The sequence below is a fragment of the Anolis sagrei genome, chromosome 6, assembly GCF_037176765.1.
Source record: "Anolis sagrei isolate rAnoSag1 chromosome 6, rAnoSag1.mat, whole genome shotgun sequence".
Lineage (NCBI taxonomy): Eukaryota > Metazoa > Chordata > Lepidosauria > Squamata > Dactyloidae > Anolis > Anolis sagrei.
In genome coordinates this window covers 27307131-27334229 of record NC_090026.1, presented here as the reverse complement: position 1 = coordinate 27334229, position 27099 = coordinate 27307131, and the positions used below count along the sequence as shown (strand labels likewise).

General features: G+C 43.2%; 1 protein-coding gene across 2 annotated transcripts in view; it reads left to right on the top strand.

The window, feature by feature from the left end:
* LRRC4B (leucine rich repeat containing 4B) overlaps window positions 1-27099 on the top strand; it is a 208473-nt gene that overhangs the window by 123617 nt on the left and 57757 nt on the right. The window contains exon 1 of one of the 2 annotated variants that reach the window (XM_060780700.2): window positions 595-837. The exons of the other annotated variant lie outside the window; for it this stretch is intronic. The gene's annotated coding sequence lies outside the window, so the exon portion shown is untranslated. Of the gene's footprint in view, window positions 1-594; window positions 838-27099 lie in introns of those variants that run through there. 2 annotated transcript variants of the gene reach the window in all.

The window sequence follows — 27099 nt, the reverse complement described above, 5'->3', positions numbered from 1 at the left end:
CGAAAGGGTGGAAAGGGAGGAAGGAAGGAGGGAGGGAGGTAGGCAAGGAAGGAAGGGGAAAGAGAGAGGAAAGAAGGGAGGAAAGGGGAAGGAAGAACAAAAAGGTGGAAGGGGAGGGAGGGAAGGAGGGAAGGGGGAATGAAGGAGGCAAGGAAGGAGGGAGGGAAGGAAGGAGAAAGAGAGTGAGAAGAATGGAGGAAAGGGAGAAGGACGAGCGAAAGGGTGGAAGGGGAGGAAGGAAGGAGAAAGAGAGAGGGGGAAGAAACGGGGGAAGGAAGGAAGGAAGGAAGGACGAAAGGGTGGAAGGAAAGGAAGGAGGAAGGCAGGCGACAGAGGTGGAGAATATCGAAACGGAGGAGGTGATGGAGAAATGGAGAAAAGCTAGAGCGGAGATGGGAGAGGGGGGGAGAGGGGAGGAAAGGCAGGAAAGGAAGGAGGAAAGGCGGAAGGAGAATTGGAGGAGAGCAAGGGAGGAGGTGGGAAAGGCTTGTGGGAAGGAAGGGAGGGAGGGAAGCAAGAGAAGCCCACCCTCCTCTCCTCCTCCCTCCCCCCCTCCCTCCCTCCCCCGGCCGCGCTGCCTCTGGGAGGATGCGCGGTGCTTCCGTCCCCGTCCCCCCCCCCCCTTTCCTCCATCCATCCATCCAGCCATCCATCCATCCGCGCAGCTCCCGCATGCCGAGCCCCTTCCCCTGGCAGGAGGGGGGCGGCAGAGCCTGATTCATCGCCCCCCCTCACTCTCTTTCCCCATCGCAAGAGGCGAGGAGGGGGGGTCGAGAGAGAGAGAGAGAGAGAAGCGCGACAGCCGTAGCGAAGGAGGCAAGACCAAGGGAGGAGATGGTGAGCGGTTGCCATGGGGATGCGGCGCGGGTGGGGAAAAAAGGGAGGGGGGAGAGAGTTGGGTACCAGGGATGCAGGAATGGATGGACCCGGGATGGAGAGGATGCCTGCTTGGACCCATTGGTTTGGTTTCCCTTTTGCCGGCCGCCTTCGCTGTTTGCAGCTGAGCTTCCCACACCCCCACCTTCGTCCTCAGCCAAAATTTGGGCATGTAAGCCTTGGAGCCTGCTTCCTTTTTAGCCCCATTCCTTGAACTCCGAGCCATTATCTTTGGGCATCTCTGCAGCTCCTTCCCTTTGAAACCTCCTTCCCTTCCACATTTCTCCTTACCTTCCCTATCCTCGTCTTTTTTCATCTTCGCATCATGCATGCACTTCAAGGCCTAGCCGCCTCTCGGAAGGAAACAACTACCCCGTTCGAACAAATTAGTTTTACCCAGTTGGCTTTCGGGTGTGTGTGTAGCTCCTTTTCAGTAGGAGAAATAAATAAACAATAGGTATTGTTGTCATCTTTGAGCTCAGTCGGGAATTTTGCACCTCCTTCCAACCCCTAGGATCAAACGGTGACCTAAGCTGAGTATGGCTTGGCTTGCTTACTCGAGTTGGGCTCCATAGTCTCCACCAGGTATGGGCCAACTTGGGCCCTCCCTCCAGGTGTTTTGGACTTCCACAATTCCTAACAGCCTCAGGCCCCTTCCTTTTCCCCCTCAGCCGCTTAAGCGGCTGAGGGGGGAAAGGAAAGGGCCTGAGGCTGTTAGGAATTGTGGAAGTCCAAAACACTTAGACGGAGGGCCCAAGTTGGCCCATATCTGGTCAAAGCTGTTTCAAAAAAAAAATCAATGGTTTCCGTGACACGCTAAAGAGTACGGTATTTATCATGTCATGATGCACCTGCTTCGTCGGCTATAGACAAACGTTGCTTCCCACCTCTACCTCCCACACCCCCTCTGTGATGCATGTTTTCCATGCTAGTGGCCAAATCTGGTCTGTCTTGCACTGATGGAGCTGATAGCATCTCTGCCTCGGCTGACAGGCAAATGGGGGCTCTGCTAGAGAGGCTTCCAGCCCCTTATGATCCTGGGGGAACATGAGAAGCCAGTTTACCAAAGCCTCATAATAATAATAATTATTATTATTATTATTATTATTATTATTATTTATACCCCACCACCATCTCCCCCAATGGGGACTCAGGACGGCTTACATGAGGCCAAGCCCAAACAGCAATTACAATAAAATAAAAACCAAAACATAAGCAACAACGCTGTAAAAAACAAGCCTTTCCAGTCTCCTCACCGTCCATACAACTGCCAGTCATTCCCTCTTTTTTTGCTAATTGCAACATTATGGCAGGCACGGTCAGAGGTTGTGAGGTCAGTTGGAAACTAGGCAAGTGAGTTGTATGTAGAATCTATCAGGGCTAGCCAACACCGCCCAACAAAGGATCACCCCAGGCAGCAACCAGCCAGACTTTGAAGCTGCAAGGCCATTTAATTCTAATCAAGGTGGCCAATTATATATTTATATTACATGTAATATTACTAATAATATTACAATATAATGGTATAGTGCAATATAGTAGTGTTTAATACTGATATTGTACTATGCTAAGGATATAATATATTGTACTATGCTATTAGGAGCCCCCAGTGGCGCAGTGGGTTAAAGCCCTCTGCCGGCAGGACTGAAGACCAACAGGTCGCAGGTTCAAATCCGGGGAGAGGTGGATGAGCTCCCTCTATCAGCTCCAGCTCTTCATGCAGGGACATGAGAGAAGCCTCCCACAAGGATGATAAAAACATCAAATCATCTGGGCATCCCCTGGGCAACGCCTTTGCAGACAGCCAATTCTCTCACACCGGAAGCGACCTGCAGTTTCTCAAATCGCTCCTGACACGACAACCCCCCCCCCCCTAAAAAACAACTATGCTATTGTACTATGCTAATGATATATATCTTGTAAGCCGCTCTGAGTCCCCTTCGGGGTGAGAGGGCCGGCATATAAATGTCATAAATAAATAAATTGCACATTCACACTTGCCTCAAGCAGACAATAATAATAATAATAATAACAACAACAACAACAACAATTATTATTATCAAGCTACTCTGGGACTTCCGAATTCAGACCGACAGAGTTTTGGAGCACAACACTCCTGACCTCACAATCGTGTTAAAAAAAAAAGTATGGATTGTCAATGTTGCAAACCCAGGTGACAGCAGGATTGAAGAGAAACAACTGGAAAAGCTAACACAATATGAGGATTTAAAGATCAAACTGCAAAGACTCTGGTACAAGCCAGCCAAGGTGGTCCCAGTGGTGATCTGCACACTGGGTGCAGTGCCTAAAGACCTTGGCCTGCACTTAAACACAATTGGCACTGACAAAATTACCATCTGCCAGCTGCAGAAGGCCACCTTACTGGGATCTGCAAGCATATACATCACACAGTCCTAGACACTTGAGAAGTGTCCGACGTGTTATCCAATAAAACAACTAGCAGAGTGATCTTGTCTGCTGTAGACTCATCTTGTTGTGTTTCTAATAATAATAATAATAATAATAATAATAATAATAATAATACACTTTATTTTTACCCCGCCACCATCTTCCCAAAGGGGACTCAGGGCAGCTAACATAGGGCCAAGCCCAAAACTACAGTACAGCAAAATAAAATACAAAGCAAAAATACCATCAAAACAAATGCATGAAATAACAAAATAAAACAAACAGTTTCAAAATAACATGATAGAGAAATCGAACACAATGGGAGGGCCAAATGTACTAGGATAAAATTGATAAAACCCTGGATGAGATAGGTAGTAGGAGAATGTGTTTCTGAGAGAGGAGCTTAAAAGGAATTAACACTGGGGTTGGACCTTCATCAAGGGCGGGGGGAAAGTGCATCATGAGGACGGAACTGTAGTTGGCCCTGGAGTGGTCAAAGTGTGGTTCGATGTGGCCAAAGAGCCAATGTTGTGCTCTCTGGGATCCTCCAGGTCTCACAAATTGCCCACACGTGTACACATGAGGGGCATGTTTTAGGCCCTTTTGGGAGTTTCTAGGTCCAGGGAAAACCTTTTTGTTTTCAAAGTCCACCAGATGTGACTTTTGGTCAGTTGTGTTTTGAGGGGGGGGGGGGGAGACTTTTTCTGGACTTAAAATGGCCCAGTAGATGTTACTAATGAAATGTTTAATACAACCCCTAGTGCAGCTTTTCTCAACTTGGGGGTTGGGACCCCTGAGGGGGTCACAAGAGGGTGTCAGAGGGGTTGCTAAAGACCATCGGAAAACACTGTACCTTCTGTTGGTCATGGGGGTTCTATGTGGGAAGTTTGGCCCAATTCTGTCGTTGGTGGGGTTCAGAATGCTCTTTGATTGTAGGTGAACTATAAATCCAGGCAGCTACAACTCTCAAATGTCAAGGTCAATTTCCCCCAAACTCCACCAGTGTTCACGTTTGGCCATATGGGGTATTCATGCCAAGTTTGATCCAGATCCATCATTGTTTGAGTCCACAGTGCTCTCTGGATGTAGGTGAACTACAATTCCAAAACCAAAGGTCAATGCCCACCAAACCCTTCCAGTATTTTCTGTTGGTCGTGAGAGTTGTGTGTGCCAAGTCTGGTTCAATTTCATCGTTGGTGGAGTTCAGAATGCTCTTTGATTGTAGGTGAACTATAAATCCCAGAAACTGCAACTCCCAAATGATGAAATCAATCTCCCCTCCCAATCCTGCCAGTAGTCAAATGTGGTCATATCGGGTATTTGTGCCAAATTTGATCCGGTGAATGAAAATACATCCTGCATATCAAATATTTACATTACAATTCATAACAGTAGCAAAATTACACTTATGAAGTAGCAATCAAAATAATTTTATGGTTGGGGGGGGGGGGTCACCACAACATGAGGAACTGTATTAAGGGGTCGCATCATTAAGAAACTTGAGAACCATTGTCCTAGTGCATGTTGAAGGACATTTGGAGACAACTGTTTGTATTCTGTTTCTTTTTAGCAGTGGTGGTGTGTGTGGTTGGGGTGCGTGACCCATGGCCTTCCACAGTTGCCCATCCCTGACTCAGGCCCACTGCTCTGAGCACCTCTTCCTCTCCTTGTTCAAAACCAGAAGCTGCCAGTAGAATGGTTTCTTCATTCCTTAGGCCTAGAGAGCTTTTGCCACTCAGAAGAGATAACGCTGGACTCAATAAACTGTCAGTCTGACCTGAAATGAAGCAGCTTCCTGTGTTGAAATTAGGAAGGGGAAGCATCTCTTGAGTCACCCATGGAGAAGGAAATCAGGGAACGCCGAGTACAACCTGGATAACAATGTCCGTCCCTTGATAAAAGTGATAAGGAGGGCATGAGTGATTGAGTAGGGCATGATTGCCAGTGCTGAGGAACTCTGAGCTACAATAGTATCTGGGTTATTGATTTATATTACACATATATCCTGAGCATCTTGATCGGAGTGGAGAAAACATGGGGCTTCAAGTCTCTTATCCTGTTAGCCCCTTATCAGTGTACCTTTTCTGGACTTCAGCGTCAGAGCCAGGAGTGAAGCAGCTGGTTCAAAAAACATATTTTGGGTGCAGAGTGAAGCACGTTGTTGATTTATTTATTTTTATTATGTTTTTACTGCAATGTACAGGTAAAGGTTTTCCCCTTACATTAAGTCCAGTTGTGTCCGACTCTGGGAATTGGTGCTCATCTCCATTTCTAAGCCGAAGAGCTGGCATTGTTCATAGGTACCTCCAAGGTCATGTGGCTGGCATGACTGCATGGAGCACCGTTACTTTCCTGCCAGAGTGGTATCTATTGATCTATTCACATTTGCATGTTTTCGAACTGCTAGGTTGGCAGAAGCTGAGGCTAATAGCGTGAGCTCATGCTGCTCCCCGGATTCGAACCTGTGACCTTTCGGTCAGCAAGTTCAGCAACTCAGCGCTTTAACCCACTGTGCCACCTTCGGCTTCTATTTATTCATTTTTATTATATTTCTACTGTAAATGAAGGGAATAATTGCTAGTGGGATTGTGGAATTTGACTTGGGTTGCAGGGAGTCAGAGGGAGCATCATTTGATGATCCATCTCAGGCATCAGAATGTTATGGGCAACAATGCTGATTGTGTTGGGAATGTTTTTCTGTCTTCACCCCAACAGTAAGTGTTTACATTTTCAGAGTGTCAGTGGATGAAATGTGCAGAAAAATACAGGGTATGAAGAGAGACCAAACCATTTCTTGTAATGCTAGACCTTAAGGTCATCCAATAAAAATGATTTGCAGGAAACTTGGACAGAGAGGAAAAAAGAACTCACAGAATTCATTTCTGGACTTTTTGTCACAATATCGGTCAATGGCTACTGTCCTTAAATGGCTTTAAAGAAGATCCAGAGAACTTAAAAAAAAAACACACAGTACAATCCCTGTATCCACAGTGGATACATTCCATGTCCCCCATAGATTCCTGAAACTACAAATAATTGTGAAACTCTGTATTCTGAGCATACTTGGGTTGAAATCTTACCTTAGAAGAACATGGAGCATCTAGAGAGGCCAAACAACACTTCTGGGAGTGATATTTTTTGGAGCATAGGCAAATGAAATCATGGATATCGAGTCCATGGATTGGGAGGGGGAGTGCTCCCAGTCTCCTTGGACCATTTTCATACTGCCTGGGGAAATCTGTGCATTGTAGTCACGAATCATAATGGCTATTTTGAACCCCTAGGTACAGAGACACTGTGCTTTTTGAATATCCGTGGCTGAGAAAGCAATAGTGGAAGACTGCTCTGTGGAGCAGCCAGTGACTCCACATGCCATCCACTCCCATCTTTTTAATCTCTACTTCGAAAGAGCTATCCAAGGTGCTGAACATCTTATTGGCAGGAGTTAGCACCCTGGATAGCCCACAATAGCTTTAACACATTGGATAGCGTTGTTAAAGTTCAGATTAAAACCCAGAGTGGAATCACTGCCCCACTGGCATCAGAGACACCATCTGCCACTAGCTTTACCTCCTGCTTGTGAGCTTTATGCAGGCCCTTCATTGGTCACTGTGGGAACCAAAATGCTGGATTTTGGTGCATAGAGGAACAGTGCATTTTACAAGTGCCAGCTGTATTGATGGCTTTCAACGTTGAAAGGTTTAAAGGGGGATTAGACAAATTCATGGAGGAGAAGGCTATCAATGCCTACTAATAATGATGGCTATATATTACATCTAGCATCAGAGGTAGTATATCTTGTGGCTAGTTACTAGGAAAATGAGTAGGGGAGTGCTGTTGTGCTCAAGCCCTGTTTGTGGGCTTTCCCAGCAGTTTCTGGGTGTCCACTGTGAAAAATCAGGATGTTGGGTTAGATAATCCTTTGCAGGGCTCTTTATATGAATGGGAAAGGCTGCATTGATATTTCCTTGATTTAAGAACATATCGATTCCTGTTGTCATTGTCGTTAAGTGGTGATTCACATTGAAACCGTTGTGAATATTGGTATAGGAGAATACAAAATACATGCAGAGATCATCGGATGTGAATGGTATACAGGTATATCAGTTGCCCTGCAGTAAATGCTGGTTCGAGGGGATCCAGTTGTGAAAGCAAACCATGTGATTTTGAGTCAGTCACAATCTTGCAGGTTAAGCCTATTTGGCTGGATTATAATGGAGATAAAATTGGATAAAACTCCATTAGTCCGTCCCGCACTCCGTGTTGAAAGAATGAGATAGAACTATGGCAAGCCATTATTAGCCAATCTCTTTGTCCACTGTAGTCCCATTCCAAATTAGAAGGGTGCATATTACCTGACCTTAGGAAGGGTTTTTCATGATTGTGCTGAGATGAGAGAAAGCTGCAGCATTGCAATGGAGATGTGGCTAACTTCAGGTTGGAGGGAGGCCTTCCTCCATCCTCCCCTTGGCTGTTGGTTTACTTTGCAACAGCAACAGAATATGGGAACATGGCCACCATTTTAATATCATCCTTTGCCACAGGTTGGCACTTGTTGGGGACTTTAAAATCGCATTTACTTCCCTTTTACTGCTTTTGTTTTCATTCACATCTTGAAAAGAGGGGAGGCAGTCCAAGTATTCGCATTATTGCAACAACTAGACAACATAGGTCTGACCTAGTCGCTACCCAAAAACCTGAGATTTATTCTAGCACTAAAACTTGAATTGTATTGACAACCCCTGCTGATGTCAAAGAGGGCTAGTTGTGGTGATGTTACAAGGGTTAGTTGTGGGCTAGATGTAGCAAGTTACAGTAAGCATCAGCCACAGTTGCACAAGGTATGCTGCTAAAATTTAAGGTCTTACAAATCTATATAAATAAAAATCTAATGTTCGTTTGTGGGATTAACTTAACTCAAAAACCACTGGACAAATTGACACCAAATTTGGGCACAATACACCTATCAGGCCAACAAGTGACCATCACTCATAAAAACACTGAAAAACACAGCAGAAGGGATGTAAAAGCCAAAAACATAAAAAAATACATTACAACGCATGTGCAAAACCACATATATATGCAAACACACATATATACACACATATATACGCACACATATACACATATATACACACACAAAACACATATACACAGACTGGGCCACAGCAATGCGTAGCAGGAGATGGCTAGTAAGGAATACATATGCAGTCCGCTCTCCACATTTGAAGATTTGATTATTTAAAGATTTGATTTAAATTTTCTCTAGGAATCTCTAAGTCTTCCAGCGTGACTCTGTGGTCAACATCCAATAGAAGTTGACTATACAGTTGATGGAGAACCTAGAGATACTATTTCTGTCGGAATCTGTGCGTCCTCTAATGTGCTTTTCCAGTTCTGCTGGAGAACCTTGATATTCCTACAAAGGTGTTTACTCAGGTTAAAAATAATAGCCATTTTTTATTTCTGTTTTTTCAATTTAATGGGGATCCTGTGCTCCTAACTTCGGTGAATATGAAGGGATAACTGCATATATCTATATATCTATACATGCAGTCCCTGAGTTACAAACACCCGACTTACAAATGATTCATAGTTAAGAACTGGGCTGATACATTAGAAAGTGAGTAAAATCTACCCCTCTGAAGAATTATCATGAGGAAAAGGGTCTCACCTGAAGCTTTATTGCGAATCCTTGTTTCCACAACAAGCCCAGTTTTTCAAAATCCAATTATCATGAGGACAAAAAAGGAGGGGAGATCTTCTGAAAAGGAACACAGAGCAAAACCCTTTCCTATGCTATCCAACGCCTCCTACCGCCCCCCATATATATATCAATCAGCTGGAGTTATGCTTAAAAAGGTACCTGTTCTGACTTACACTTTAAAAAGTACCTGTTCTGAATTCAACTTAAGAAGATACCAACAGAACCAATCTTGTTTGTAACTGGGGGACTGCCTGTATCTACACACACACACGCACACGAGCCAGGATGGTATAATAGTTTGAGTATTGGGCTATGACTCTGAAGACCAGGGTTTGAATCCCTTCTCAGTCCTGAAAACCACTCAGCGGCCTTTAGCTAGTCACACTCTCTCAGATCCAGGGGACAACAATAGCATACAATAGTGTCAGTAAAATAATAATAATAATACTTTATTTGTATTCCTCCCTATCTCCCTGAGGGGACTCAGAGTGGATTCCAGCATACACAACACAAAGGCAGACATTCAATGCCTTGTTGTTCATTCGTTCAGTCGTCTCCGACTCTTCGTGACCTCATGGACCAGCCTACGCCAGAGCTCCCTGTCGGCTGTTACCACCCCCAGCTCCTTCAAGGTCAGTCCAGTCACTTCAAGGATGCCGTCCATCCATCTTGCCCTTGGTCGGCCCCTCTTCCTTTTGCCTTCCACTTTCCCCAGCATAATTGTCTTCTCTAGGCTTTCCTGTCTCCTCATGATGTGGCCAAAGTACTTCAACTTTGTCTCTAGTATCTTTCCCTCCAGTGAGCAGTCGGGCTTTATTTCCTGGAGGATGGACTGGTTGGATCTTCTCGCAGTCCAAGGCACTCTCAGCACTTTCCTCCAGCACCACAGCTCAAAAGCATCGATCTTCCTTCGCTCCGCCTTCCCTAAGGTCCAGCTCTCACATCCGTAGGTGACTACAGGGAATACCATGGCTTTGACTAGGCGGATCTTTGTTGCCAGTCTGATGTCTCTACTCTTCACTATTTTATCGAGACTGGACATTGCTCTCCTCCCAAGAAGGAAGCGCCTTCTGATTTCCTGGCTACAGTCTGCATCTGCAGTAATCTTTGCACCTAGAAATACAAAGTCTGTCACGGCCTCCACGGTTTCTCCCTCTATTTTCCAGTTGTCAATCATTCTTGTTGCCATAATCTTGGTTTTTTTGACGTTTAGCTGCAACCCGGCTTTTGCGCTTTCTTCTTTCACCTTGATTAGAAGGCTCCTCAGCTCCTCCTCGCTTTCGGCCATCAGAGTGGTGTCATCTGCATATCTGAGGTTGTTAATGTTTCTTCCAGCAATTTTCACCCCAGATTTGCATTCATCCAGCCCTGCACATCGCATGATGTGTTCTGCATACAAGTTAAAAAGGTTGGGTGAGAGGATGCAGCCTTGACGTACGCCTTTCCCAATCTTGAACCAGTCTGTTGTTCCGTGGTCAGTTCTGACTGTTGCTACTTGGTCCTTGTACAGATTCCTCAGGAGAGAGACAAGGTGGCTTGGTATGCCCATCCCACCAAGAACTTGCCACAATTTATTATGATCCACACAGTCAAAGGCTTTAGAGTAGTCAATGAAGCAGAAGTAGATGTTTTTCTGAAACTCCCTGCCTTTCTCCATTATCCAGCGGATATTGGCAATCTGGTCTCTCGTTCCTCTGCCTTTTCTAAACCCAGCCTGAACATCTGGCAACTCTCGCTCCATGTATTGCTGGAGTCTTCCTTGCAGGATCTTGAGCATTACCTTACTGGCATGAGAAATAAGGGCCACTGTACGGAAGTTGGAGCAGTCTTTTGCATTTCCCTTTTTTGGTATGGGGATATAAGTTGATTTTTTCCAGTCTGATGGCCATTCTTGTGTTTTCCATATTTGCTGGCAAATGGCATGCATCACCTTGACACCATCATCTTTTAAGATTTTAAACAGTTCAGCTGGGATCCCGTCGTCTCCTGCTGCCTTGTTGTTAGCAATGCTTCTTAAGGCCCATTCAACCTCACTCCTCAGGATGTCTGGTTCTAATTCATTCACCACACCGTCAAAGCTATCCTCGATATTGTTATCCTTCCTATATAGATCTTCTGTATAGTCTCGCCACCTTCTCTTGATCTCTTCAGCTTCTGTTAGGTCCCTGCCATCTTTGTTTCTTATCATACCAATTTTTGCCTGAAATTTACCTCCAATGTTTCTAATTTTCTGGAAGAGGTCTCTTGTCCTTCCTATTCTGTTGTCTTCTTCCACTTCCATGCATTGCTTATTTAAAAATAGTTCCTTATCTCTTCTGGCTAACCTCTGGAATTGCGCATTTAACTGGGCATATCTCCCCTTATTATCCCTGTTTCCTTTTGCTTTCCTCCTTTCTTGGGCTACTTCCAGTGTCTCAGCAGACAACCATTTTGCCTTCTTGGTTTTCTTTTTCTTTGGAACGTACTTTGTTGCCGCCTCCTGAACAATGTCGCGGACTTCTGTCCATAGTTCTTCTGGGACTCTGTTTACTAAATCTAGTCCTTCAAATCTGTTCTTCACTTCCACTGTATATTCGCTATATTCGCTATTCAATGCCTAGAAACAACAAAACACAGATAAAGGTGAAGGCTTCAACTTCTGGCTCTGAGGGGTGACTCATCTCTGACTCTGCGGGGTGGCGCTCTTCTCAGTTTCTAAGCCAAAGAGCCTGCATTGTCTGTAGACACCTCCTAGGTCATGTGGCATGACTGCATGGGGCACCGTTTACCTTCCCACCAAGGCAGTATCTATTGATCTACTCACATTTGCATGTTTTCATGCTGCTAGGTTGGCAGAAGCTGGGGCTAACAGTGGGAGCTCATCCCATCCTGCGGATTTCAACTGCCGACCTTCCAGTCAGCAAGGTCAGCAGCTTAGCAGTTTAATCTGTTGTGCCACTGCGGCCGCTGGTACACTCACACTTTTGAAGCACTTTTTCCCTGAGATTCTTCCCCTTGCCTTATGGAGCCAGGTCCTGAGAGACGGGGAGCTTAATCTGGGTAGCTATACAGGACAACCAGGTCTTGCCATTTAGATTTGAGTGCTAAAGTCAGATTTATATATAGGAGCTTAGACCTGTAGCTCTCTAAACCAGGCATCCTCAAACTGTGGCCCTCTAGGTGTTTGGACCTTCAACTCCCAGAATTCCTGACAAATGAACAAGCTTGTTAGGGCTTCTGGGGATTGGAGGCTCAAACAGCTGGAGGACCGCAGTTTGAGGATGCCTGCTCTAGACGGTATTGTGTTTGCCCAATTGTAGAGGGTTCTTGTGCATTTAATACTCGTGCAGAAATGTGTGTTGACTTGTCACATAACCAGGTAACCTGCTGAAATTCCCTCTCCTTTATAACTATTACACATAATAGGAGCCTTCTCCAGTTTGTAATCTAGGTAGTCTATATTCTGTCCAGAAATGGCCTGTGACATCTGTATTACCTGTGTCAGAATTTGGCCACTTCTATTATAAATCAAACAAATACACCTCGAGGAAACTGAGACAATGAAATTGTCAGTCGCTGTTGATGTCAGGACCGAGAGCCATGTTTCATGTTGCCTGAGTGCTTACGGATTGTATATTTTGTTTGTTTTTGTACAAAAGGGCTATTTAATGTCTGTGTTTTTTTCAAATGCATAACAATTAGCTGCACACATAAAATGGACTGAAATTAGCTGAAATTAATTAGAAAAGAAATCCTCATTAAATATAATTAAATTCGTTAAAATTCACCCAATCATTATTATCAAATAAAATCCCCCATTCATACTTGATGGATCATGATTAAATTTATAGTTAAGCCTAAATGAACCTTAAAATGTATTGAGACTGACTTTAATTAATACGATATTGACTCTGACATTGACTATTGATATTCCGTCAAAGGAATTCAGGGTGGTTTGAGGGTGACATGAGTTCAAATTCCTGCTTGGCCATAGATTACCTTAGGAAATGCACACTATCTCAGCCTTAATGTGGAAAATCTTTTCTCAATCAGTCATGCCAAGAAAACCCTACAAGAGGACTACTATAAATCAGAGTCCATTTGAAGGCACGTTACAAACCAACAGAACGAAACAAAATCAAATTGATTTGCTTCTGACTTTCAGTGACCAACCACAATGTCTTGTCAAAGGTTTTCATGGCTGGAATCACTGGGTTGTTGTAGGTTTTTTGGACTGTATGGCCATGTTCTAGAAGCACTCTCTCCTGACGTTTCACCTGCATCTATGGCAGGCATCCTCAGAGGTTGTGGGGCTTGTTGGAAACTAGGAAAATTGGTTTTAAAAATCTGTAGTGGGAGAAAGAACTCTTGTCTGTTGGAGCTAGGTGAGAATGTTTCAATTGGCCACCTTGATTAGCATTTGATGGTCTGACAGCTTTTAGGTGTGGCTTCTTACTGCCTGCACAGAAATGCTGGACCACTCTAACAACCACCATGTCAGGCTACACAGAGAAGCCATTGAAATTCACAAGCATGTGGACAATTTCAACAGAAAGGAAGAAACTTAAGATGTGGTTATGGGACCAGGTGTTCGACTAGTGACTGGCAGCAAGTGGAAAGAAGACTCAGGCAACCTAGGACAATGAATTGACCCAGACTTAGATTTGGTTTTTAACTGGCATGTCTAATCAATTGTTTTAATGTTGTAATGTATTTATTGAAATGTTTTATGGTGATGGCACTGTATGGTGCTTATTGTGAGGCTGCCCTGTTCAGCAGTGGAACTCTCTGCTGCGGAGTGTGGTGGAGGCTCCTTCTTTGGAGGCTTTTAAACAGAGGTTGGATGGCCATCTGTTAGGGATGCTTTGAATGCAATATTCCTGCTTCTTGGCAGGGGGTTGGACTGGATGGCCCATGAGGTGTGGCATAAATATAGGAAATAAATAATAAATAAACCATGAAAATGAACAGAATCTGGCTACCAGTACTAAAAAAACTTTAAAATTATAACAGTAAATAAAAAACAAAACTCAAACACAGGGGAACTCCAGACCAGAAACAATCAGGAACACCTAATCACCTCACAACAAAGTATTCCCTTAGGCAGTAAGAAGCCACACCTAAAAACTGTCAGGCCATCAAATGTTAATCAAGGTGGCCAATTGAAACATTCACACCTAGCTCCAACAGACAAAGAGTTCTTTCTCCCACTCTGGACCTTTCACAGATATATAAACCCAATTTTCCTAGTTTCTAACAAACCTCACAACCTCTGAGGATGCTTGCCACAGATGCAGGCAAAACGTCAGGAGAGAATGCTTCTGGAACATGGCCATACAGCCCAAAAAACCTACAACAACCCAATCACAATGTTGATTCCTTCTGGGGAAGCCATTAGTGGGCACAGAAATGCCTTTGAGGCTGTGTGAAGCCCGTCGCCTGAACTTTGCCCATTCCTCTGCTACACTGATGTTTGGACTTAGCTATTTATAGTCAAGTGTGAAGAATTAAGTGTGAATCAGACACATGTCCTACAGATTTAAACTGACTTAATAGTCATTATTCTTCCCCCTGCCTCCAGGGAATTCTGCAAACTGTGGTTTTATGAGGTTGGGCTAAGGATCTTTTAGCAAAATTCCCAGTGCTGGGTCAATCCATGCCATGTTAGCTTAATATCCATCCTGTGCATTCTGGGGTTTATAATTTGGTGAGGCTTTTGGCATTTGCGGTCATAGGTCAAGGTTCCTTAAGTAGAGAATTCTAAATAGCTCACCAAGAGTGCCTCTACACCAGGCATGGGCAAACTTGGGCCCTCCAGGTGTTTTGAACTTCAACTCCCACAATTCCTAACAGTCTCAGACCCTTTCCTTTCCCCCCTCAGCTGCTTAAGCAGAGATCTTATGTCTGTTACTGATATTGTCTGAATATATCATAACTAAATAGATTATATTTTGTACTAACTTGATTAATCAGCGTTGCCTGGGTTATTAGAAGTCATTTTTTTTATTTTACAAAATGCATAAGGTTGTGGGTATACTACAACTTACATCTTGCCAGATTAACTCCCTGAAACTCCATCAATACTTAAAGTTTGTCATGCTGGGCAGATTTGCTCTAGATGCATCATCGGTGGGGTTCAGTATTCTCTCCAGCTGCAGGATGAATTATAACTCCCACCATGGTGGGTGAGTCCTGTCAAATCCTTCCAGTATGTTCAGTTGGTCACGGGGGCTCTGTGTGCCAAGTTAGGTCCAGGTCCATCATCGGTGGGGTTCAGAATGCTCTTTGATGGCAGGTGAACTATAAATCCCAGTACCTGCAACTAACAAATGTCAAGGCCAATCCCCCCCAAAATCCACCAGTATTCAAATTTGGCATATTGGGTATGCATGCTAAATTTGGAGCAGAGCCATTGTTTTTTGTGTTCACAGTGCTCTCTGGATGTAGGTGGACTATAATTCTTACAAATCAAGGTGAATTTACCCCAAAGCCATGTGGGTTCTGTGTGCCAAATGGTCCAGGTCCATTGTCAGTGAGGGTCAGAGTGCTCTGACTTGTTGCAAGGTGAACTACAACTTTCATCATGTGGAGTCGGTCCCCCAAACACCTCCAGTATGTTTGGTTGCTGCTTGATTCTGCTCCGTTTGTTATGCAGACAGAGTTGAAAAGAATATTTTATTTTATTTATTTAAAACATTTATATTCCACCCTTCTCACTCCTCAGGGGACTCAGGGCAGAGCACAACATATATATGGCAAACATTTAATGCCAGGACATAAAACCATAAATATATACAAACATTAAAATCACTTATATCCACATTAAAAGTTGCTTAAAAACCAGCTCAGGACACCATTTTGCCTCATTGCATTGCCCCAAAGGCTTGATCCCACAGCCAGGTCTTCACCATCCTTCTGAAGGACAAGGGGGAGGGGCTGATCTAATATTGCCAGGAAGGGAGTTCCATAACCAGGGGGCAATCACTGAGAAGGCGTGCCTGTGATGGTGACGGGACTGAGAGCAGGGCCTCCCCAGAAGATCTAAGTTTCTGCAGTGGTTTGTAAAGGGAGATGTGTTCAAACAGGTAAATTGGGCCAAGGCCGTTTAGGGCTTTATAGGCCAAAGCCAGCACTTTGAATTGTGCCCGGTAGCAAACAGGCTGCCAGTGGAGATGATGTAACATGGGAGTTGTGTGCTCCCTGTATGCAGCCCCAATTATTAACCTGGCTGCCTCTCATTGGACTTTTTGAAGATTCTCAACTGTCTTCAAAGGCAACCCCACATAGAGTGCATTACAGTAGTCTATCCTGGATGTAACGAGAGCGTGGACCACTGTGGTCAAGTCTGACTTCCCAAGGTACGGGAATAGGAAAGGGTTAAGAGAGAGGCAGTGGGCAGGATCATGCAACATCCACACAGTAAAATCTAGGCTGAAATTGTCCCTGAATCAAAGCATTCATTGGGTAGTGGGCCATAGTGTTTGGGGAGGACATTGGCAGGTGTTGGGCAACATGTTCATGGTGCTTGAAATAACCTGAAATGTCATTGGAAGGAGTTCTGTAGGTGGCTTTTCAGCACTGTGGGTTATAGCTGTGGAAGTGGGAGCCTGTCTGTGGAAGTGGGCACCCCAGCCACATACACTCATACCAATTTTCATCTTTATTATGTGTATAGAAGATGATAGATAGATAGATAGATAGATAGATAGATAGATAGATAGATAGGCAGATAGATAGATAGATAGATAGATAGATAGATAGATAGGCAGATAGATAGGCAGATAGATAGGCAGATAGATAGGCAGATAGGCAGATAGGCAGATAGGCAGTTGGTCCTAATATTGAGAATTGTACAACAGGTACAGATAGGTTCTTTCAGCAAAACCGCACGATCTTCGAGGCAGAGCTGGGCGCAGAAGCCATGCATTTAAGATGAAAGATTGAGTGAATTCTAAATTTGAGCGTGTTTTATGTGCTGCAACGGTATGGTGAGCTCAAAATCCTTTCACACAAAAGTCCACGGCTGGTTATTCGAAGCTTTCAGCATTTCAGCAGCCTAAATTAGGCGAGGAAAAAAAGTCATTTTGTTGTTGCTATTGTGAAACTGCTGGGAATCAGAAAGCTTTGGCAAACTGCTTACAGATCACTCAAGAGATTTATGGACTCAGCTCAGGTCTACCTTCTGTCCACATTGCAAATAATTGTTTAAACTACTGAAAACCAGAATATGTGAAAGTTACTTTTGGGAGCATCTCTGAACAATGGAAAAGGAAAAAATACCTAGTGACAGTAATAATGTAATCAGTGTTCAATGTGTTGTTGAAGGCTTTCATGGCTGGAATCACTGGGTTGCTGTGAGTTTTCCGGGCTGGATGGCCATGGTTCAGAAGCATTCTCCCCTGACATTTCAACCACATCTATGGCAGCTATCCTCAGAAGTTGTGAGGTCAGTTGGAAACCATGCAAGTGAGATGTATATAGAATCAATCAGGGTCAACAAAGGATCCCCAGGCAGCAACCAGCCAGGCTTTGAAGCTACAAGGCCCTTAAATGTTAATCAAGGTGGTCAATTGCAACATTCACACTTGCCTCACACAAACAAGATTTCTTTCTCCCACCCTGGACATTTCACAGATATATAAATCTCACTTGCCTAGTTTCCAACAGACCTAATAACCTCTGAGGATGCCTGCCATAGATGTGAGTGAAATGCTCCTGGAACATGGCCATACAACCCAGAAAACTCACAGCAACCAAATAATATAATTGGTTTCCTTCATTTATCTTTTAATGCCATTTGGATGTATTTGGCAATTTTTATGTGGTCTGTTTGTATTGGATATACCTGGTATGTTGAAATATTTATTTTAAGAAGGGGATTCAAAGAGTAGCCTCCCAGAGTAACTTTTACAAGCTCTGCAAATGCATTGGTATGGATCCAGACTTAGCCATGCTTCAAGTTGACCTGCTGAAATCAATGTGGCTTGAGATATGTAGTTGCAATTCTTTTCACGTCGATTCCTTTCAGCAAGACTCTTCTGAATCCAACTGATCAACATCAAATCAGACAGCTGATTGTGATCAGTCACCAAACTATCAGCTGATTATCATCACACACTTCCAATACAATCACACAATCAGTTGTATGACACAATGAGATCTCTTTACTGCTCACACAAATGCAGCATGATGAAAAAAATACAATTTGTAAGTGTTGATTTCTGTATTACAACTTCCAGTATCTACTAGCCATTCATAGCATCAAGAAATTGTATGAATGTTGCCAGAATTATCTCAAAGCTACCCATGAAGCTGGTGATGGCCTTGTTTAGTTTTGCTGACAAATACATAGTAATAACAACAACAACAACAACAACACTTTACTTGTATTCTGTCCTATCTCCCCGAGGGGACTCAGGGCACATTCCAGCATATACAGACATAAGGCATACATTCAATGCCTTGAAACAATGAAAAATAGATACACAGATAAAGGTAAAGGCTTCCCCTTCATCTTCTGCTCAGAGAGCGGTGCTCATTTCTATTTCTAAGCCGAAGAGCCGGCGTTGTCCATATACACCTCCTAGGTCATGTGGTTGGCATGACTGCATGAAGCACCGTTTACCTTCCCACCGAGGAAGGTAAACATTTGCATGTTTTCAAACTGCTAGGTTGGCAGGAGCTGGGGCTAACAGTGGGAGCTCACCCTTTCCCACAGATTTGAACTACCAACCTTCCATTCAACGAGTTCAGCAGCTCAATAAGTTAATGTGTTGCACCACCGTGGCCGCATAGTCAGATTTGTAGTGTAGATATATGCCCTGAGTCTGCATAAAACCATAAAGAAAAAAATGTTTCAGTTGTGGTGAGTCTGTGGATCTGTTCTGAAAAATAAAAAAGAATATACTTAAAGTTGTAATGTAGATCTGTATGAATACTTATGAGAGACTTAAAAAGGATTATTGAGCATTTCTGAAAGGGAAAACCATGGGAATATGAAATCAAGATATGTCTTGATTTGTGTCTTTAAGAAGCAGTTCTTTGGGCACAATCCATCCCTATCCAAGAAGAAGAAATAGGCCAAGGCACTGAAATGTACTTCTGCTACTTGCAAGTGATATTGTATAGGAGAAATCCACATAGACATGGTTCTTGACTATGTGTGATTCCTAAGAAGTATGATCACACTATAATTCAAAACGAATCATGTGTTTGGCACGCAGAAATGTCCTATATTTAATCCCTGGTATTTCCTACATAGGGCTGGAAAATGTTTCTATCAGTAATTCTGGAATTACATGGCCAGACAAAATTGATAGTTCTGCTCTAGGTGTACAAATGATCATTTTAGGAAAGCATCATACATTCCAATTTGCTCCTCATATTTCAATCAGAGTTCAAATATAGTGAAATTCAGGTGTATGCCTTCAAGTCATTTCTGACTTATGATAAATGTGACCCCATCATGCAGTTTTCTTACCATAGCCTTCCTCTGAGGTTGAGAGAATGGAACCCAGTGATTTTCCATGGCTGAGGCCCCTTCTACACTGCCATATAAAATCTAGATTACCTGCTTTGAACTGGATTATATGGCAGTGTAGGCTCATTTAATCCAGTTCAAAGCAGATAATGTGGATGGAGCCCTCGGTGGCGCAGTGGGTTAAACCCTTGTGCCAGCAAGACTGAAAACCAACAGATCGGAGGTTTAGATCTGGGGAGAGCGCAGATGAGCTCCCTTTGTCAGCTCCAGCTCCCCATACGGGGACATGAGAGAAGCCTCTCATAAGGATGGTAAAACATCAAACATGCAGGCGTCCCCCGGACAATGTCCTTGCAGACAGTCAATTCTCTCACACTAAAAGCAACTTGCAGTTTCTCAAGTTGCTCCTGACATGAAAAAAAAATCTGCTTTGAAAGTCTGGATTATATAGCAGTGTAGATGGGCCTGAGAAGGGATTCAAACTCTTGTTAACTGGAGTTTTAGTTCAAAACCCAAATTCCTACAAAATACTAGCTCAAATAGTGGGGTACTAAACAGTTATGCCACTGGATCTGGCAGTAATTTTCATTCCTTTTTAAATGATGCATGATACTTTCCCCTCAGGAGATCCTAAATCTGTGATTTTAGACCTAAATCCAGTTGTTAGTCCTAATTTGAGTAGTCTCATCAAATCAGTGTAATTTACAAATGTGCTGATTTATCAGGTTCCCATTGACTCAGTAGATCCATTGTAGTCAGGACTACCAATTCAGTTTATGCTTAAATGTTTGAAAACACAATTAAGGCCTTTTTTTCTGCATCATGATCCCCACAATCCCCCAACCATTCTGGGATCTGTCCAAAACTATAACAAGCCTCAGACTCTGCCTTGGAAGTAAAGCCAAGTGAAACTTTATGTCATTTACTCTTGAGCAGGTAATGCTGCCTCTCTGTATCCACCAATATTTTACAGATGAAAAGTAGGACAGATATGGATAAGTAACATCAGAATTTTGTCAAGATGGCAAAAGTGAAGAACAATAAAATTAGGATAGGATGCAGTAGTTTGCTTTTGCAAAACCCTCTCCTCTCCTTCTGGCTGAGTTGATGTAGTTCAAACTCAGGTCATTTTGCTCTTTGAACTCAGGTCCAATCTACACTGCCATATAATCCAGTTTGAAACTGCATTATATGATCAGTGTGGACTTATATAATGCAGTTCAATGTAACTGAACTACATTATATGAGTCCACACTGACCGCATAATGCAGTTTCAAACTGGATTATATAACAGTGTGAATGGAGCCTCAGTTTTCGACAACAGAGATAAGCAGAGGAGAAAGGAGGAGGAGCAGAGTGAAACTGGAACATTTTGAAAGCATTTGTAAACATGGAATGACAGAGGATTAATCATGACTGTCCTTGTCAAATCAGGATAGTTGGTGGATTTTAATTTACTGATTATAGACACTAAGATACTAGGCCTGGGTAACAACGGAAAAATTTGTTTCTAAAATCGATTTGTATTTGGGGTTTTTTTTTGTTTCGATATTTAAAATAATTACAAAATTTTCCTTTTAAAAAGTTCGATATTTACGAAATTTCGTAAATGGAAAAAAATTAACGAATCGATTTCCGAAACAATAACGAATCTATTCGTTAATGACGGACGCGACTGCAAAATACGCTAAAAAACCTCCAAAACCTTCTGAAGCTTCCCTCTCCCTCTGTTGTTGACTGTTGGTATGATATTATAATTTTTTTTCACTAATTAAACCATAAAACTGGCCCAGACATGCGGAAATAATAACGAAACGATCTCAAAACAATAACGAAACGAATACAATATTGAAATACGAAGCATTTACAAAACGTTTTTGAAAATTCGTTTTTTTAAATAATTGCTCCAGAATGGTTCGTTATCGTTTTGTAATTGAAAAAATTAACGAATTATTAACGAATTACGAATTAACGAAACGAAACCGCCCAGCCCTATAAGATACAGCTGGACAGATTTACCTAATCTCTAGATAAAGGTAAAGGTTTCCCCTGACATTAAGTCTAGTTGTAGCTGACTCTGGGGGTTGGTGCTCATCAAAATTGCTAAGCCAAAGGGCCGGCGTTGACGCTGTAGACACCTCCAAGTGTAGACGCCTCCAAGATGTTGTATGAGTGCCGTTACCTTCCTGCAAAAGCAGTATCTACTGATTTACTCACATTTGCATGTTTTCGACTGCTAGATTGGCAGAAGCTGGGGCTAACAGCAGGAGCTCATCCGGCTCCCTGGATTCAAACTGCCAATCTTTTGGCCAGCAAGTTCAGCAGCTCAGGGGTTTAACCCACTGCTAAAATCTGTTGAATATGTCTGGGTTTGTGTAGACTTACTGGAAATACTGTTTAGGACTGATTGTTTCCCAAACCACTCAAGGTGTTTTCATAAGATCCCTTGCAAAGTAGGTTGAACGGAGAAAGAGTAACTAGCGTGGAACTTATAAAAGTGACTTTTGGACCACAGCTTTCAGAATCTCCCCAGCAAACATGTTCAGTTTGAAAGATCTACTTTCTTTTTCACTAGAACCTGAGATCTACCAACCAGAGCTTTCTGTGCTTAGCATAATATAATTCTGAATCTTGACATCTGTTTTGGCTACCAGAACTGAACGAAGCTCAAAATCCACCCCTCGAAAAACTCACACCTTGTTACTCACACATTTTGAGTATGCTTTAGAGGGAGGGGTTGTGTGGGAGTCATTTTGTGGCTGCAGTAATCAAACAGTGAACAGTTGGAAAACCTTGCTGATCTTCTACAAATCATCCAGAAACCAACACTTTAAACAGAACTGAGAAACACACTAGGAACCAGTGCAATGGGTATAATACTATCTTCATTTCTTCAAACTATCTAATAATCAGGGAGCCATATTTTCCACAAGTTGAGATTGCCAAACCATTTTTTGAGATAGCTTAAGTGTGTCCAAAGCGGGGGTTCAGATCTTGCTGATTGGCCCCTGTCCCACTACTGCAGTATTGAAATCTGAAATGTGCAAACCACATTGAGATGAGATGGATGAGATGGGCCCTATGAAATGAAATGAAAGAAATGAAACTTTATTTATAGCCCACCCTATCTTCCCAATGGGACTCATGACGGATCACAACAAAATACACAGTAATATGTAAAGAAATCAATAAACAAATCAAAAACAACTCAATAAATTATAAACCAGCATAAATGAACAAGACATAAATGATACATATAATTAATAACAACTTAAATCCTTAAAATATTATTTAAAACCTCTAAAATTTGGCTAAAATTGTTGGGGGAGATGGAACACAGCAGATTAACAGGTTGGATGCTAGCATCCAGGTAAGGTGCAAATAGATGTACTTCATCCTTCTCCTCTCCATAAGCTAAATTGCATATATGTGTTTTTAATTGTTTTTTTTAAGGAGAGGAGAGAAAGAGCCATTTTTAACTCTTTATGGAAGGAGTTCCAGAGGTGGGGAGCGATAACAGAGAAGGCCCTCTCTCTCATTCCCACCAACTGCACTTGTCACAGGGGTGAGCCTGAGAGAAGGGCCTCCTGCACTGACTGCAGCGCTCGTGTTGGTTTTTATATGATGATGCAGTCCTTCAAATAGTCTGGGTCTGAGCTGTTTAAGTCTTTATAGGTAGTAACCAGCACTATGTATTTAGCTCAGAAGCAGATCGGCAGCCAGTGGAGCTGATGTAACATAGGAGTTGTCTGCTCCCTCCCTCCAGTTAGTAACTACTGGCTACTGATCTCTGAGGCAGCTGTAGCTTCCAAGCTGTCTTCAAAGGCAGCACCATGTAGAGAGCATTGCAGTAGTCCAAAAAGGATGTAACCAAGGCATGTACTACCATGGCCAAGTCTGACATCTCAAGATATGCTCTCAGCTGGCGCACCAGTTTTAATTGAGCAAAGGCGCTCCTAAACACTGCCGACACCTGGGGTTCCAGGGTCATCGATTAGTCCAGGATCACCCCCATACTTCGAACTTATGTGTTTGGGGGAGTGCAACACAGGCTGCAATCCCCCATCCTGATCCTCCTTCCAACTGATCAGGAGTCCCTCTGTTTTGTGTCCCACAAGGATGATAAAACATCAAAACATCCAGGCGGGGGGCAACGTTCTTGCAGATGGCCAATTCTCTCACACCAAAAGTGACTTGCAGTTTCTCAAGTCTCTCCTGACACGACAAAAAAAAACTTTCAACTTATTAGCCCTCATCCAGGCCACCACTGATGAGAGGCACTGGTTTAGGGGCAGGATGTCCTTGGCATTCGGTGGAAAGGAGTAATAGAGCTGGGTGTCGTCTGCATAAATTTGACACCACATCTTTGTTAATACTAAAAAGATGGCTTCATTGAAGCTATGAGAAATCGCCTTGTTGTGAATCACTCCACTGCTCCATCCAGCATAGTATTATCATCTCTGGCTGGCAGAAATACTTAAATAGAAGTTATTCCTAGATGCCAGTAACCCATGGTGGACAACTTTTGTAGATCTGACAAAGCACAGTTTAATTCTCTGGAAATGGCTGACAGTTGCCACTTGCTGTGTAATGCCAAACCACGGTGACCTGGTAGTATAGTTTAAAAACTATATCTAGTCTAAACAATATATATTGGAAGCATGCCACTTGTTTTCAAGGTGAATTGTGCTTCCAGGAGGTTTCTATGTGTATGATTCTCCTTTAAAGCAAGGCATGCTATCAGTGCAACTCATTTTTACAGCAAAAATGTGAGATATTTTCCGACTGCTGTCATGTGCTGTATTTTATGACAGCAACCAGCAAGGGATAGAAAAATGGATAGTGGGACCCTGCATATCGTGTCCAAGCCATGCACTGTCCAGCATTGCTATAACCAGATGAGATGGAGAATCTGCAGTTTTCTACATGTAAACTGCCTGTTTATCCATGCAATTACGTGTCTACAGCTGTATGCCTATGATAGAAGGGTACATCCTTCTGAATGCTTCTTACACAGTGCTTAGTCTTGGCTGCCTTGTCTTTGAGCAGCTCGTCACGATGAGACCCCAGTTGCAGTTGTTCTTTGTCTGTTCAGCTTCCAACTCAGCATGGGTCTCCATCCCAGCGTCAATGCTGGAACAACTCATGTACAAGCACAAGGAAGGGGGGGGGGGGAGAGAACAGTGGCTAGACTTTGAATGAGTGGTATTAGAAGCAGATGATGCCTGGCGGATCTTCGCAACTACCTTGGTTTAGCTTTAATCTGATTTAGTTAAACCATCGGAAGGCTGTCTGTGGCAGTACAATCCATTTAGTAGCGGGGAGGGGACTCATATCACTTTCGCTAGCGTTGGTCGAGATTAAAAACTGATATAGCAACAAGGTTATAAATCCGATTACAGCCCGCGCAGGCCTGGTATTGTTGCAAGCCCATTGCTAGCTGGAGGGAGTCCTTTTCGCTTTCTTCTTCTTCTTTTCTTAAAGCTTCTCATCAGTACTCAGCACTTTTTATGCTTGCCAGGAGTGGATTCAACAATTCAAGGAGTTAGAGATATGCATTGCAATGGAAGTTTAGCATCAACTTAGATGCTGCAGGTGGACATGATGTTGTTCATGGGATTTATAAGCTATGATGGATAAATAGAGAGCAGGCCTGATGGGCAGAGCAAAACGACTACTTCAACTAGCACATGCTGGGATAAGGGCAACAGTAGTATCCTACCAATTTGCAGCTTGGAGAAGTCATGCTAACTCTGGCTATTGCTCCTGAGCCCCTTGGATTCTCACATCATGCAGGAGAGAGCTATATACGCACCACATACACATCACACACCTCCTAAACTGCCCTGCTACCGTCATGTGCGGTGGAGAACTCTATCCCATTGCTGGTCGGCACACATATCAGCTTACCAAGCTCCTGGATCACACATAAGTTGGTGCAGGATCATTTTCTTGTCCTTTGCCTCAAGCAGCACAAAGTCATGTTCTAGCCAGGGTTTTGCATGTTCATTGCCTTTGGAGGATTGGCCCTGTGAGAGATGCCTTCTGTTGCACTGTGTGACAAAAATAATTCATTCTGTCTTGATGCTTCAGAATTGGCCTATATTACATCCAGAGTAAGGGCAGTTGCTTGTTCTCTTGCTGTGGGAATGATGAATCCATGATCAGATTTATGGCAGCTCTCTGCTGTAGTTGCTTTTGCTTGTATAGGAGCCAGTCAAACTTTGGACTTTGTTTCTAACTGAGGTTCAGCACTGGATAGCTCCTGTACAGCCCAGAACAAGAACAAATAGTTCAATTCAGTCAGTGTCCAATACCCTAAGATTCTGGAAAGTGTGATGGCCTTCTAGTTCCAGAGGTTTCTGAATGACACTGATTATCTGGATCCAGTTCAGTCTGGCATCAAGCTTGGTTATGGGACAAAAACAGCTTTGTCACCTTAGTGAATGAGTTAAGTCGAAAACTAGATAGAGAGAATGTGTCCCTATTGGTTTTGTTGGACCTCTCAGTGGCATCAATCATGGTATCCTTCTAGGCCACATCACTAGTATGGGATCTAGATGTTGTTGAGTCTTTGGCTGTTGGTCCATGGCAGTGGTTCTCAACCTGTGGATTCCCAGATGTTTTGCCCTTCAACTCCTGGAAATCCTAACAGCTGGTAAACTGGCTGGGATTTCTGGGAATTGTATAGGGCCCTTCCACACAGCCCTATATCCCAGAATATCAAGGCAGAAAATCCCACAATATCTGCTTTGAACTGAGCTCACACTCAGATAATGTGGGATTTTCTGTCTTGATATTCTGGGATATAGGGCTGTGTGGAAGGGTCCCCAGACACCTGGGGACCTATAGATTAGGAACCGCTCGTCTATGGGGCCCCACAGGGCTCCAGTTTGTCATCAGGACATTTAACAAATAGATGAAGCTTCTGGAAGAAGTTGTCTGGAGTTGGGAGCCAGATGTCACCAGTATAACCATGACACCCAACTCTATGTCTTCTCTGCACCTTGATCCAGGCATGCTGTAGATTCTAAACCAGTGCCTGCTGGCAGTGATGGATTGGATAAAGGTAAAAAAACTGAAGTGGTTCTCAACCTGTGAGTCTTCAGGTGTTTTGGTCTTCAACTCCCAGAAATCCTAACAGCTGGTAAACTGGCAGGGATTTCTGGGAGTTGTAGGCCAAAACACCTGGGGACTCACAGGTTGAGAACCATTGATCTAGATAATATAAAGGTGTCTGTGGTAAGTCAAAAGCAGACCAGGAAATGTGGATTCAGTCTGTGCTGGATGGAGATACATTCCCCCTGAAGATTCATATCTACAGCCTGTTATATACAAAGGATGTACTCTTTCATGAGTGACAAGAATTGATTCTATGTATTGTTCTATGACTTCTTTTGCAACAAGGGTGTCCATGTGTACTGCGTTATGGAGGACAGATCTCTATTTGAAGGAATACCTGGGAGCCTCTCTGTTCTAAGACTCTCTCTTGTTCAAATGCTATCCAGCTCAATTCTGACTTTAAAAAAGATAAAAGAATTGAAAGCAGAGCTGAGGCCTTCATAGTCATTATCACCATCACCTCCACCACCATCAATTTATTTATAGCACTATCACTCTATATGGCACTTTACACGTAAAAGAACAA